The following is a 16,764-nucleotide window of genomic DNA, read 5'->3' as shown; positions in this document are numbered from 1 at the left end:
GTGCCTGGAATATAGCAATTGAAACAGAATTTAATTGTTCTTAGAGTGGAATATTTAGAAAAGCCAAAAACCTGAAATGTAAGTATGACACGCTGAAGAAGGACACCAGAAAGTAGGCCAGCTTTGTGAAGGCAGAGTTATATAGAACTGGTGGTGGAACAAGTAAAGCATCCTCTTTGACACCAGTAGAAGAGAAGGTGAAAGAAATGATCTTACCTACTGTCTGTTGAAGGAGATGAGAGTTTGTATGACTCTGATAAAATCAATAACTTGGTAAGCACATATATGTATATATAAATGGTTATTCATCTATCCTGCTTGGTTATTCATTTATCGTATTTGTAACACATACTTTTTACATTTCAGATATCGATATTCAACAGGCCCTCATTAAATTTAGAAATTTCACTAAAAACTGTAGATACAAGGCGTTAATTTCAAACCATCAATCCTTGTTAGATTAAGATATAAAAGACAAAATCCAGTTATATTATTTGATTTTCATTTTTTAGGTATAACAAAGAAAAGGAAACCCTACAATTAGTTGGTAGAGGCGAAATTGGAAGTGACTTCAATACAAAAAGAACTTGCTGAGGAGGAATTGTCAATATTGAGAGAAGATGCTGTGCATAAAAGCATCATGAGAGAATTAGAAGTTGAACACATGCATTCAAAAATAGAAATATTAAAGGCTGACTGGAGAAAGCCAAAAAAGTCAATGTGTTTCAGTTGAAATAAAAAAAAACCATGTTCAGATTTTATTTTTTAATAAAGTATCCAAAAAATAGCAGCCGTATTAGTTTTTAATTTAATAAAGTTGTAAAATATTCTGCTATAATTTTGTTCCTCACAGAATTCCGATTATTTATGCTTGTGTCAATATATACATAATCGTCACCATTATCAGAAATTATTGCTATATTATGAAGCACTGCACACGCCACAATTATGGCTTGTACCTTTGTTAAGTGTAATGTGATTTTCCTAGATAAAACTGGAAATCTATTTTTCCATACACCATAATCTTTCAACTGTATTTCATGTTCTTATCTGGGACTCGTAAAAATGTTCCACCAACTACCATCCACGAATCCAACCACCATCAATCGACTAAAAGAGGAATCATCAAGACTCTATTAGACCGTGCTTTCGGGCTCTGTAATATGAAGGAAGGTCTCGAGAAGGAACTAGGCATCAAAAATGGTCTTCAACGGAATGGCTACTCTAAAGCGATGGTAGAAAAGACTTTGGCTAAAAGACAGCAGGAGCCTCGCAAGGAAGAGAACCCGTCACAACCAGTGTTTGCACTTCCCTACATCAGAGGATAAGAAGAATTGGTTCAAAGTACAACATTAGAACCTGCTTCAGATCTGGTAACACTATCCGTAGCAGCCTCACGAAAACCAGGCCACCAAACGCGGACTGCGATTCCAAGAATTACATTTACCGGATACCCTGTGAGTGCGGACAATCCTATATTGGTGAAACTAAGAGGCCATTGAATGTTCGCATTGCCGAGCACAAGAAACACACACAGCGGGGGGAAACCAGCAAATCAGGAATAGCAGACCATGTTTGGACTCATCAACACAACATCGAGTGGTCCCAAGCTGAGATCATACACAGAGAGAAACATTGGTTTAGGAGAAAATCCAAGGAAGCCGCATACATGTTGTCCAACAACGTATTTAGCCAAGCTAGCGTACCTAGAGATAGGCAACGTATGGAAACCCATTATCAAGCGAAAAATGACCAACTCCCGCCAAACGGTCATCTCCCATTAAACCAGTGAAGCGGAAAATGGAAAGCGGGGATAAGTGAAAGTACTCGAACGACCTATAAATAGTCATCTCTCGGAGGAATCAGACCAGTCATCACCCGAAGACGATTGTAGATACCAACAATCGAAACGTAGTGAACTAACGTGACTTGGAATCTCCTAACTTTGTATTTTTATTTGACTTTTGTTCAATTGTTCTATTTTTACTTGTATTTTATTTCACTGTTATTTCATTTCAAGTTTTTGCTTAATATAATTTTTATTTTCAGCTATTCATTTTTTAATTTTTCTCTTTTAGGTGTCTCAAGGATTTCAAATCATTTTATATATTAGACAATGGAAGTCAGAACTAGTGAGAAACTAATAAAGTTCGCCGAACCTCCTCTCCGAGGGAGGGACGGTTTGAAATATACCAACCATTTTATGACCATATAATAACTGCATAGGTGTTTCACTTCATAAAAAATTTGTAGAAAGGGTACGAGGAATACAATGAATTTAGATGCGGAAGAGTTTGATGTTGTTGAGGGAGCTCTGATCAAGCACAGTCAGGAAATCATCTTCTTTCAAGAAATTTCAGTTTTGCGCAATGAGAAACCTATTGAAAAATCAAGCCGACTATATACTTGACGAAAAAGGTATTTTACGAAGACTAGAACAAGTTGGAGGTTTGAACTATTTACAAAAACATCCAGCGATTCTTGATCCACAACACCGTTTCACTTCTAACTGAAAGCTATCACATAAAATTTGGACACCAAGGAGCTGCGTTAGAAGTTTTGGATCTTAAGAATGAGAAGTGTTGTCCGAAACTGCTTAAGTACATGAAATGAGTCGGTTACCAAAGTGTTGTCTTCAAAGTATTGTCAGGCCATTTACTATCACAGGAATGGAAAACTTTGGAGTAGTGATTTCGAAAACCAATGGGAACATCTTCCATAAGTTGAGGACGCTCGTGTTCCAAAAAATTAAGGGGAGAAAATAGGGCCCAATTAAATAATACATTAAAAGGGAATCTGTCTTGGAAATGAGTGTGCGTTATCGCATGTGGGTTATCTTCCGCCCAGATGTGGTTATTATGGAAGTTCATGATACCTTTTCTTGAAAAATTAGCCTCACCTGTGAAGAGGGTTTTCGATAAAATTTGCGGATGTTGTTCGACTTTTCTTTGAAGCCATTGAGCAAATTCGATACGTGATTGGTAATCACTTAGCATAAGTGCCTGGACACACTGAATATGATAAGGATATAATTGCTGTTCCTTTAAAATTCTGTAAACTGTCATGTGACTCACATTTAAAGTTTTACTAATTTTTCTTGTACTTGTCTTTGGATGTTCACTAATTTCTTCGAGAACCGCCTCCTTCAATTCTACAGTTCTTGTAGTCCGTGGCGTCCTACTGCAGAATTTGTTTCAAAGCTTCCAGATTCGGAAAGTCGCCGGAAAAGATTCGCAAATGTCGCTGCACAAGGAGTCACGCGTTGTGGATACTTTTCCTGATAAATGCGTCTGGCCTTGCTTGAATTTCCGTCAGCTAAGCCGTATGCAAAAACGATCAGCCATTTCAGCATTCGTAAAGTCGGGCATGAACCCAAAAAATCACTTTATAAACTCCGAAATGTGAATTTGTCAATTAATAGTTAAAAATGTGACAGCGAACTTCTATTTTTCAAACAAATTTTCATAGCCGACTCGATTTAATTAACTTATTTGCGAGCGGAGAGTGACAAAAATTACTGAAATCAAATTTGGCTACAAAGTAATATGCATAGATATAGAAAATTGTAAATATCTCAAAAACGATCACCTCCAGCGTTCGTGAGGAGGGGTACCTTTTTTACTTGGAAAAGGTGTGGAAATTGTGTTTTTTCATAAAAAGTACCTATAGTTTACTGTCGAAAAAGTTTGGGCAATTTGAAATAAATAATGACAGCGTACGCAGCGCCCTCTATATGTTACATGAAAATTAATACGAAATTATGATTTCCCACGTCAAAAAAACCCCGGGTACCGAATTTCGTGCAAATAACTCAATAACTCAAAAATTAAATTTCAACACCCCATATCTCTGAAACGAAGCATTTTACAAATTTTATGTACCTCCTTTAAGGGGCTGTATCTTAACAAAGGATGCTCCAATGAAATAAAAAAAGGATCTGAAGCTTTTTAACTTTTATTTAATTATATCTGTGTTTCAATATTCAAATGCATCCGAATCTTATTCGCATTGTTCACCATTGGAGTCACTACACAGGAAAAGGTCTGCTTTGTTACCACACTCTTTATTACTATTAGTACTTGTCCAAGGACGCCAATTACGTTGTCACTGACCTCGGATTCTGCTGACACTCAGCTACAATTCCTAGGAAAGCTTCTTATCAGCATAGCCGGCCAGAGAGCATCGCCTCGGGAAACGACCTTTCACATTCAGTCTGATTTTATACATGTACTGTTAAACATCGTTTTTAATAATTTTTATGTATTGAATAAAAAATCATTTTTTAAAAGACTTTTCGGTTTTTGGAAAACATAAGTGGCGCAGTCGGTAGGATTTTGAAAGTGAAAAAGTTCATCGTGAAATTGTTCGCTTCAGTTTTTATTGTTTGTTCAAAATCGCGAACGCACGCATCCATCGTGGAAACGACGTTCATAGACAATAAGTTGGAATCGAAAAGCCTTCAAAGCAGTAGCAGTCCATAGCCGAGATGCAGATGGCTAAGCGTTTTTTGATTTTATTGTAAGTACACTTCATTTATGTATGTCAGACTCCTCTGAAACTTCAGAGTTCCTATAAACATCCTCCTTATCCAATATTTAATAAAAAAATAAATCAATAATTCCAATACGATACCAATATTGTCAAATATATAAATTGAATTTGATATTATACCTAATATCGATACAAATATTTAATATTTATAGTAGTTTGCATTGAAAATTAAAAATTTTTTTGAGATTTTTGAAATTTTATTTTGAATTTTTTCAAAATAGATTCTACTATAGATTTATTAGTAAATAGACTTGCAGCTCTCAGTATGCCTGACGCTGTGATTGTTCCCACGATTAGTTCTGATCTTCTGAGGACCATCCCTGAATATGACGGGAATCCAACTGGTCTGGTTAGATGTATAAAAACAGTTGAAGAACTATCAGCAATATATTTTGATAACATCAATGCTAATGCACCTCAAAATTTATTGATTGTAAACACTATATTTTCAAAACTCACGGGTGCGGCTCTAGAAGCAGTAAATATTTATAATGCTAAAACTTGGTTAGAAATCCGAGAAACATTATTATCAAATTTTGGAGATCAGAGAGACCTAAATTCTCTCAATCAAACTTTAATGCATATGAGACAAGGGAATGAAACCCCGCAGCAGTTTTATTCAAATTGTATTCATGTTTTAAACACTATTTGTAACTATATCGACTTACATACCACCACCGAAGTTGAGAAGAAATGTGAAAGAAAACTTTTTACTGGTCAAACTTTACGCGTTTTTCTGGTAGGTTTAAAAGAACCATATGGTACGAGAGTAAGGGCTCGTAATCCTCAGTCATTACCACATGCTTTGACAATTCTCAATGACGAAATAAATATTTTGAATCTACAAAGAAACTTCTTCCCAAAACCTCAAGTAAACAACTCTCGCCCTAATCACAATCAACAAAGTCGACCTCCAAATCTTACTTATCAACAACCCCACACTAGTTTCAATACACCGAGACCTACTTTTTCTTCACCAAATTTTCATCAGCCAAATGGCAATGTACAACGCCCCACATTTCCAAGTCAACCTATACCTATTAGGCCGATCAACCGGCCCCCTCAAAGATTTTTCACGAACTCTCAAGTATTCGGGAGACCTCAAAATGTTTGGAAAAATCCTCCAAACCGACCAAATACAAATAATATTCGACCTACCCCTATGAGTGGCATATCACATGGCACAACTCTCAGACAACAAACTCGTCCAAACACCTTCCAGAATAATAATCAGAATAGAAATTTCATTTCGGAAGAACTCTTCCATACTGAACAAAGTTCTGTCCCTGTCGTCGAATACTCTGATTCAACCCCAGACGAAATTGATGAAAATAACGCTAGAGGCCCAGGGTCAAGAAGACCACACTTAATTATTGAAACAAATAACATCGAAGAAAGGCAGCTCCCTTTCATTGAAATAAAACAACCTCCTCTAAAATTGTTAATCGATACAGGTTCAACACGTTCATTTTTAGATCCAGTAATTGCTAATCGATACTTCAAAGATTTTATTCTTGAGGAACTTTTTTCGGTATCGACTTGTTTCAATACTTCAAATCATAATTCGTCTCTCATAATTCCGGCTTTTGAAGAACTAAAAACAAATAAGAAAATAAAATTTTTCCTATATAAATTTCACAATATATTCGATGGCCTATTGGGAATCGATAATTTGAAATTGTTAAAAAGCCGATTAGATCTTATTAATAGTAAAATAATAACCCCTGAATCGACCATAACTATAAAATATTTTACATCGAACCCAACTCTCTTGTTCCAAAAAATTCCAAAATTTCCGCACAAATTCCTGTTGACTGTCCAGACGGTTATATTATGATACCCAAACAAGAAATCTTGTCATGCCTGATTCCAGAAACGTTAACTGTAGCATACAAAGCAAAAGCATCTGTTGAAATTTCAAATCCAACGGAAAACGACACCAAATTAACCATGCTTTACCCGGTTAAAACCGTATCCCTTAAAAATGATAATACATATCAGAGTTCCCCACCATAAGCGAACATGACTGGAAAAATAACTTTGAAATTCACTTCTCTGAAAACTTACAGGGTGTACCTAAATGTGACATTCAAAATATAATACGGACAGACCACCTTAATTCTGAAGAGAAACGTCAATTACTAAGACTGTGTAGACAATTTTCAGACATCTTCTACAGAGAAGGTGAACCATTAACTGCGACAACTGAAATAAAACACGAAATAAAAACTAAGGATGAAATTCCGGTTTATACGAAGTCATACCGTTATCCTTTCATTCATAAACAGGAAGTTCAATCCCAAATTCGTAAAATGTTGGACCAGAATATAATACGACCCAGCAAGTCCCCTTGGTCGTCTCCTATTTGGATAGTGCCCAAAAAGGAAGATGCATCTGGGAAGAAAAAATGGCGAATAGTCATCGATTATCGTAAGCTCAATGAGAAGACGATTGATGACAAGTATCCAATTCCTAACATCACAGATGTTTTGGATAAACTAGGCAAGTCTATGTACTTCACAACACTTGATTTGGCATCTGGCTTTCACCAGATTCAAATGAATCCCTCTGACATTGAGAAGACAGCCTTCAATGTTGAAGGAGGTCACTACGAGCACCCAATGGGCCTCAAGAACAGTCCAGCGACGTTTCAGCGCTGTATGGATAACATCCTCAGAGATTACGTTAACAAAAGTTGTCTAGTTTACCTAGATGATATTATCGTGTTCTCAACATCGCTTCAGGAGCACATAGACAACCTCTCTAAAATATTTAAATGCTTGAAGAAAGCAAACTTTAAAGTTCAGATGGATAAATCAGAATTTCTCAAAAAGGAAACCGCCTATCTGGGACACGTCATAACGACCGATGGGATCAAACCCAACCCCAGCAAAATATCGGCTATAAAGAAATTTCCTATCCCAACTACAACAAAACAAATAAAAGCGTTCTTAGGACTTCTCGGGTATTACCGGAGATTTATAAAAGACTTCGCCAAATTGACGAAACTTCTCACAATGTGCCTGAAGAAAGGTGCAAAAATCGTCCACAATTCTCAGTTCATACAATGTTTTGAACATTGCAAAACATTGCTTACCAATGAACCGATCCTGACATACCCAAACTTCGAACAGCCATTCAATTTAACAACTGATGCAAGCAACTTTGCCCTAGGAGCCGTCCTTTCACAAGGACCAATTAGTTCTGACAAACCAGTCGCATATGCGTCTAGAACACTCAATGAGTCTGAACAAAATTACTCTACTATCGAGAAGGAGCTCTTAGCAATCGTGTGGGCTACTAAATATTTTAGACCATACTTGTATGGCAGAAAATTCAAAATTTTCACCGATCACATGCCCCTACAATGGCTGATGTCACTCATAGAACCCAACTCACGCTTAGTGAGATGGCGTCTCAAACTAGAGGAGTTCGATTATGAAATCATCTATAAAAAGGGAAAGTCAAACACCAACGCGGACGCACTATCTAGAGTGGAAATACATACAAACGAATTACAAAATTTTACAGATGAATCCAACGGAGACCATCGTGAAATTTTGGATATTTTGGATATCTCCAATAACACTCCTATTAGACCAAATCGATCAAGAGATGAGGAATCAATTATCCCTCAGATGGATGAAAATCCCAATCTAAATGATGTCGATAGTGACGAAAATCCCCCCTCATCATATTTTGGAACCCCATCGTTACTAGACTTGATCAATTTTACGGACTCTCCTATTGTACCTCCCATAATAGATGTGAGTACAAACAATGGAGCCAACAGCGACGGAAATCATCTTAGCAGTAGTAACATAGCCCGAACTGATGTTGAAGACCTTATCAACGAAGTCACTAACACAGGTGTCAGTGATGAAATACCCAATATGAACATATCTGACAATAATAACTGTGAAACCGTCCACTCCAACGCCGAAGACCCTGTACTCACCATTCCAATCTCGGAACAACCCTTGAATAATTTTGACCACCAACTTCATATTGATCTCGTGTTCTATTCACCAGCAGAACCGAAAATTAAAGAAATTTTTAAAAATAAAAAGAGAATATTTGCTCAGTTATCATTGCAAAATTTTGAACAAGACGTTATCATACTGCTCAAGGATTTTCTTGATCCAAAATATACGTACGCAATATATTTGCCAGACGAAAATATGATACCCCGATTTTGTGAAATAATTAAAAATACATTCAAAACACCCTCGTATAAATTTGTTAGATGTACAAAAGTGCTAAAAGATGTTATTCGGACTGACGATCAACAATTAACAATACAAAAATATCACGAAGGCAAAACAAACCATAGAGGCATAGTCGAAACGGAAAAACGAATTAGAGAAACTTATTATTGGCCAAAATTAGGAATCGATACCCGCGTATACATTAACAACTGTCCTATATGTCAACCTAATAAATATGACCGTAATCCCCCTAAACAAGTTTTACAAGTGAGTCCAACGCCAACCAAGCCATTCGAAACAGTTTTTATGGACACATTTCAAGTAAAGAATCAAAAATTCTTGACTATCGTTGACGCTTTCTCCAAATATGGACAAGCGTACCCCCTTCTCAACCTTAGCGCTGTTGAAGTTGCTAATAACTTACTCACTTATATTAATCATCATGGTGTTCCTGAATCACTCAGCTCAGATAACGGAACTGAACTAAAAAATGAACTCATCCAAGAATTCGCAAAAACCCACAACATAAAATTACATTATGTTACCCCCGATCATCCTGAATCTAAGGGAATCGTTGAACGATTCCATTCCACGATTATTGAGCATTTGAGAATTCTTCAAACTACCCACAAAGAGCTTGACATAATTAAACAAATGCCTTATGCAATAATGGGGTATAACCATTCAATACATTCCGCAACAGGAATGAAACCTATTGATGTCATAACTGGACATCTATCTACCTCGGACCCTTTCAATATCAATATTGAAAATCGAGTACAAAGCGCCTACATGGCAGCTCATAAAAACAAGACCTCCGAGATCTATAGGCACCTCAATGAAAAACTCAACAAATCCAAACAAAAACTAATTGAAAAACGGAACGCAAACCGCGAACCCCCTCTCACTTACAAAGAAAAAACACCGGCATACAAACGCACTGAGGCACGTAATAAATTAGCCTCAAAATTTAAAAGAGTAACAGTTTTGAAAGACCAAAGGACAAAATTGAAATTACCTAAAAATACTCTACACAAATCAAGTTTCAAAAGACCATTGTTTCAGGTTCGTCCTATCGCTGACGATGAGCCAGGAAGTTCAAATACACTCACTAAATAAAAATCCAGGTATCCTACCCTTCAAATTAGGAACCGCACGAGTCAAAAGTAGTTTCCACACCTTCATTCATTACTTTGACCTTACTCCTATCGCTGACGAACTTATTCTTATACAAAATCAATATTCAAAATTACTTGAAGCAGTCAATAGCGGGCTATCACACCCATATTTTCAAGAGTTGAAAGCGATCAATCAGTCGATATTCTTTCAGCTCCAATTATCATTTGCTAAATTTGATACACTCACACCCATCAGGAGATCAAAACGAGGCCTTATAAACGGATTAGGCAGTATAATTAAGAGTATTAGTGGTAATCTAGATTCTCAAGACGCCGAAAAGTATGACCAAGCCATTATAGAATTGCAAAACAGCCAGGAAAACATTATTTCTAGGGTAAATGATCAGATCTCACTCTCAAAACATATAATTGAAACTTTCAGTGAAACAACTGCTACGGTGAAACATAATCAACAAGTAATTGCAAATAGAATAGATAAAATTGCTACAGAACTCTCAACCTTTGTTTTTGATTTCAATCATTTTCTTGAAACAAAAGAAGCATTCGATCAATTAAGTGCCATTTTACACCTACTAATCCAAATATTAACAGATATAGAAAATGCAATAACTTTTGCAAAATTACATACTACGCACCCTAGCGTTTTGAAAATAAAAGATCTCGAAACAATGATAGCATTTTTATCAGAACATTATTCTTTTGAAAATTTGTTGTTTGGATTAGACCCAATAAATACATCTCGATATTATGATATCATCGATATAGGTACATATCAAAGACATAATAAAATCATCTTTATCATCAAACTCCCTTTGGTACTTCCACATATATTTACCCTTTACCATCTATACTCGATTCCTACCTTGAATGGAACCACCATTATACCACCTTCACCCTATCTGACAACGGATGAGGTGTATTTTCAATATTCCACAACGCCCTGCCTGGACCTGCACGATGTCCATTACTGCCCTTGGAACAACCTCCTGCCGGGATCCACCACGAAGGATTGTATTTTCCAAATCCTGAGCATCGACAGTAACCCACTCAACTGCGAGCTGATACCAATCCAACAGGAATCAAACATTATCGAACAAGTAGATGAAGCCCACTATATTGGCATCTTCAAGAATGCCACCCGTATCCAGACTATTTGTGGAACAACAGACATAACCACTCTCAAGGGAGCACACTTGATCACCTTACCTCTTGGATGCCAGTTCAAAACCCCCACGGACGAATATGTCAACCAAGCAACAGAAATAGGTGAACAACCCCTACTTCTACCAGACATAGTGCTTCCTCAAATTCCAACAACCCAGGTGGTACCAGTTCTAAAACTCCAAGACGTTCCTCTAGACAAGCTAAACGAAATCCACAAAGAAGCCGACCGCTTATTACCCTTGACAACATATATTCGCCCATCATCAGGTTATATTTGGACAGTTCCAGCATATGCTATAATCGTAGTATGTTTTTTGATATTTGTTATATACAAATACAAGCACCTGTTAGTCCGACACCAACCACCTGAAGGACCTCAAGAGGGAAATACAGATCCACCCTTACCAAGGCAGCGGAAAACATTTTTCTCTTCGTGAAACCCTGTTTTCCATCTTCGGAGGGAGGAATTACGTTGTCACTGACCCCGGATTCTGCTGACACTCAGCTACAATTCCTAGGAAAGCTTCTTATCAGCATAGCCGGCCAGAGAGCATCGCCTCGGGAAACGACCTTTCACATTCAGTCTGATTTTATACATGTACTGTTAAACATCGTTTTTAATAATTTTTATGTATTGAATAAAAAATCATTTTTTAAAAGACTTTTCGGTTTTTGGAAAACATAAGTCGCCACATTTTGGACATTTAACAAAAATTATAAATAATTATAATTGCACCAATATCGAATTTCAACACTCAAATCGCGATCAGTTCTTGAACTGAACATTGACATCATGACGGCTCCCATTATATTCGTCACCGTAACATGACTTCTAAATTTAATTATATGAATCTTCGGCCAATCATAAAACTCGGTTAGTAAAAATCATCCAATACGAACCACCAATTTTTCAGTCCACGTGGACTAGTTGACAGCGGCTTTATCTCTTTGTATTGGTTTTTTTGGCCTTCGAGGGCGCCGACACTTTAAGTATGCACAATACTATACTTGTTGATGTCAATTTGTATACTTAACTGTAAAATGAATAGAAATAATAAAAATAAACAATATGGACTTTAAATGAGTGTGCATTCTGATTAGGATTTATATGGAGTATTACTGATATGAAAATATAAATTTGAATAATTGTTATCGTACAATCTACAAGTTGAAATTGCCAAAAAAGGTTTCTTTGTGTACAAATCTCCTCGCAAACATAAAATGCTACATTGTTACCAAATGTGGTCGCAGGAACTGGTCCCAAAATGTCAACGGCGATTCTTTCGAAAAGGCATCCAGTGAGTTACTGCTTCAATTTTTTTTGTTCTTCGTAGTTTTGTTTTCGGAACCTTTCTTGAAGAGCACCGGTCACAGCGCTTGCACCGCTCCTCTACACGCGTCGGTGACAATTGACCTAATAATACCTCTCACGCACTCTCGCCAAAGTTCTGTTTACTCCGAAATATCCTCCACTACGACCATCGTGTAGCAGTTTCAGTAAATGTTCCGACCTGAAGCCAAACTGCTTTTCCGGTGGGATATTCAGTTCGTCGGTCTGCATCTCAGTCTTATCAGCTTTCTGCTACCTTGGCCGATGGTTGTATGTCTTTGACTCTCTCCAGGGATGTGGGGGTTAAGTGTTTTCCTTTCATGGTCGTTTGATTCTGTGTTCGTCTGTTTGACCTGTTGTTCGATGCTTTCTACTTTGCCGGTAAAAAAGACATCATTCTCTATGCAAGTGTCGAAAAACACTCTTGATCGGTGTATTGGAGGACATGGTTATCAACGGCCATACCTCAGTTCTTTCTGCTATTTGCAGTTTCTATGCAGATTGATTATCGACATTTCCATGCCTATATACACTTGTGTTTGATTTGGGTGTAAGATAATAAATCGAAATTCAAAAATGACTACTGCACAAGGCAAAAAATCATCTTCTTTCTATGCATGGATCAAAAAATACAAACAAGTCATACATTTCAAACTTAATTGTCTGGAGTAATTGGAGCTGCAGTAAAGTAAATAAATTAAATGTTGTAAACATATAGGAGTATGGCTGTTTTATATCAGGTAGGTAGGTACGCTTATGTTCACACCCAGCATTGGTACAGTCAACAGGAATTCGAATTCAACTGTTGAACTTTAAAAGATTGCGTTCATTGTGCGTGGGTGATCTCTAAGCCACATCCTGATATTATGACAGCAGTAGAAAGTTAGCATCTTTATTCGTTGTTTTGAATATCGATTTAACAGATTTTTTTAGTTTTTCATTTTAATAAAATCCACGCAGATTCTGCTTTCATATAGAACAGTGGTTCCTAATCTTTTCAATGCCACTATCCCTGTGAACAACTATGGGAATTGAGTTTACCCCTAGCTAATTTAAAATAATTCAACCACACGAATTCGAACAAAAATATCTTTATTAGGTAAGAAGTTGCACGTTTAGGTAACTAGTGATATATAAATCTTGGACTCAACTAGTGTGGAAGTTGATAATGCTTTGCATTCGCAAGTTTAATAATATTAGGCTCGGTTTCATTCAACGCGCATTTCATGTCATGCTCCAAATTCAGACGGTTTCTGGTTTCTCTACAGGAGTCGAGAAACCAGTTTCACATTTGTAAGTTGTAGCAAGAATCAACATTTTTAAACCTCTGTCAGCTATAATAATATATTCTGTAGCTGCTTTTCGCCAAAATGTGCCGAGTTCATTATTTTGAAAATCAACTGTCAATGAGTTATCCTCCCGTAATCCAAGAAACTCTACTTTTGCTGATACATCTTCGTCCTGCGTCCTTGCGATTTTATCCTGCAACGTCAAAATGTTTGTTTTATTTCCTTGCAGTGAAATATTCAGAATATTAATTTTACTGAAAAAATCAGCAAGGTACGCCATCGTTGCTACAAATGTTTGGTCTTTAATTTTTGTACAATATTCTTTTTCTTTTTGTATTCTCTGATTTTCAAAAAACAATCCAATTTCTTTTCGTAGTTTGTAAGCTCTACTTAGAACTTTCATCGCACAAAATTTACCCCTGCGGGGGTAATTACCCCCAGGTTAGGAAACACTGATATAGAAGAACTACAAAACTCTTCTCGATAGGCGTTTCACCAACTATCTTGGCATCATCAGCAAGAAAAAACTGGAAAAGTAGGATATCGAGCATTCAAGTATCACTTATTAGATAAACACTCGTACTGGGGTGTAATACCTAGCGAAAGCTATGTATGGTAATCTAAATTCTATCTTCAGGAAAAGAATGATTTCATTAATTCATAATTTTTTTAAAGGCCGGATCTGTCTCCCATACAATGTAAATTACGGCAAGACCGAGATTGTTTACATAAACAAGTTAGATACCTATATCTTTCACGTAACTCAAGATTGTGAATACGGCCATATCATAATCCCAGCATTGAAAGTTTTGTCAACTCATCGAAATATGTTTTCTGATGATTTCCGTTGCACGTGGGCGAGGGTTAGAAAGAACGAGTCGGAGGGGACAATGAATATCCGTGATGAGGTTCGAAAACTTGAGAGTTTGAAGGATTCTCTTGACGGTCAATCAAGGACTGTATTTTGTTTTGGGAGACAGTTTTCCTGGGTGGAATCTTTAATTTTGTTATTCTTGAAAAACAGGCGGTTAGCGCGATATTGGGTAGTCGTTTATTCTGGAGCAAAAATTGAGCAGTGTAGTCAGGGCAGTAGCAAAAAGAAAAACCAGGGGGGGAGGAAATCCAAATTTTCCCAACCCCACCATCAAAATTTCCCAACTTTGGAAAAAACGAAAGCCAAGGGATTAGTTACTACTATAATATATTCTGTTTCTGTTTTTTCCGTTAACCAGCTGTCGCACCCCTACGAACGACAACCCTCAGAAGTCGAAACTTGTGCGAGCTAAGGATTAACGAGGTCTTACCTTTTAACGTGTGATACCTCACACGGGTTGGATGATAGCAAGTGAAGATCGACCACCGACCAACACGGCAGTCAATTCGAGTGAGTGAACAAAGCACCCACGCCGAACCGCTTGGCTACCGACCGACCATATTAATTTTGTTACTTATAGCTATCCAAAGATTGGCTGAATGCTTATGCCCGTTAGGGTATGCACAAACAAAAATAAATTTTGGTAATTATGAAAATAATAATGGGAATTATTCTACTTTGGACCAAGGTCCTTGTTCTTCCACAATATCCACCATGTATAGAAATATTCAATACAAATGAAAGAAAACAACACAAATAATATTGTGCTTATTGTTTTCTATTATTATTTTTTCTATCTTCACGGCCCGTAATTTCCCAACTTTTCTAAGTCGAAAAAACAGCGAAAAGTTGAGAATTTTGTAAAATTGTCACTTCAAAGTTTATGGACTGTCTCTTACTTGGGAGAAATTGAACTTTCTTGAAGTTTTCAAACAACTCAGAATTTCAAAGTATGGGATCTCCAAGTTATGCATGTTGGAATATCCCAAAATTCTTCTGGTTCTGTCCCTTATCTTATCACCTCTCCCTTTCTTTTCTCTCATTTTTATTTTTTTAATTTTTTTTTTCATTTTTTTACTTATTTTTTTCTATCTTCACGGTCCAAAATTTCCCAACTTTTTCCCAAGTCGAAAAAGCAGGGGGGAGGCTCCCCCATTCCCCCCATGGCGACGGCCCTGATGTAGTGCAAAAGTTCAAATAGAGGATGAGCAGGAAAAAATGCAGCGGTGAGTTAAATATACATGTGTACTAACCATTTGATGATTTTGGAAATGAGTTAGCTATAATAAATTTGTATACAGAGTGGACCTAATAATTTCCTTATAGATATTTAGCGGTCAGGAATCATCGGCCAAGTTAGAGTATTTCGTCACTCTCGTATATTATAGTAATTGCCAGCGAAGGCATAAATATTGAGTTTAATTTTTTTCGAGATTTGGTTATGATTATTGTTTTTTAATTTTTTTTGGTATTTTTGTGGCTATTTTGTTGTATATTTTTCCCTTACTTCCTTTATTATTGAATATAGTTTCTTCTGAAGGTAAGATCTTTTCTCTCTGCAACCTCCTTTTAGTACAGGAGATGGAATTCAAGCCTCTTTCGGATTGGCTTAACATCCAAAAGAAAACCACTGAAGTACTACAGGCCATGGAAAAACTTAAGGAGGCGCTTACTTCGGAGATGCTACTCATATTTCCAGACTTCTCTCAACCGTTTATAGTGGCAGCAGATGCATCAGGATCAGGAGTCGGAGCAGTTTTAAGTCAAATGAAAGATGGGTATGAAATACCCATAGCTTACGCCAGTCGCAATTTCAAGAAAGCGGAACTTAATTATTCAACGACGGAAAAGGAATTATTAGGGGTGATTTTTGGAATCCAAATATTTCGATGTTACTTATATGGAAACAAATTTACTATCAAATCAGACCACTGACCGCTTAAATGGCTATTAACTTTGAAGGATCCTGGCCCCATGAATATGATTTCACCATTATTCATCTAAAAGGTAGACTGCACGAAAACGCCGATGCATTGAGTCGAATGTACGATAAAGGTGATAATTACATTGACCTCAAGTTTGAGGAATACAAGGAGTATAAGAAACTACATCAGTTGCCGACTATGAAGAATCTTACAATGAGACGAGGAAGTTTGTTCTCAGCACCAGAAGAGTGGGCCTTGGCGCACTGCTTGTAAAAAATTTCGCG

Source organism: Leptinotarsa decemlineata, unplaced genomic scaffold, assembly GCF_025532065.1.
Source record: "Leptinotarsa decemlineata unplaced genomic scaffold, Ldec_3_MD MMD2_tig00000199_RagTag_RagTag, whole genome shotgun sequence".
Taxonomy (NCBI): Eukaryota; Metazoa; Arthropoda; class Insecta; order Coleoptera; family Chrysomelidae; genus Leptinotarsa; species Leptinotarsa decemlineata.
Note: the sequence above shows the minus strand (reverse complement) of the source record.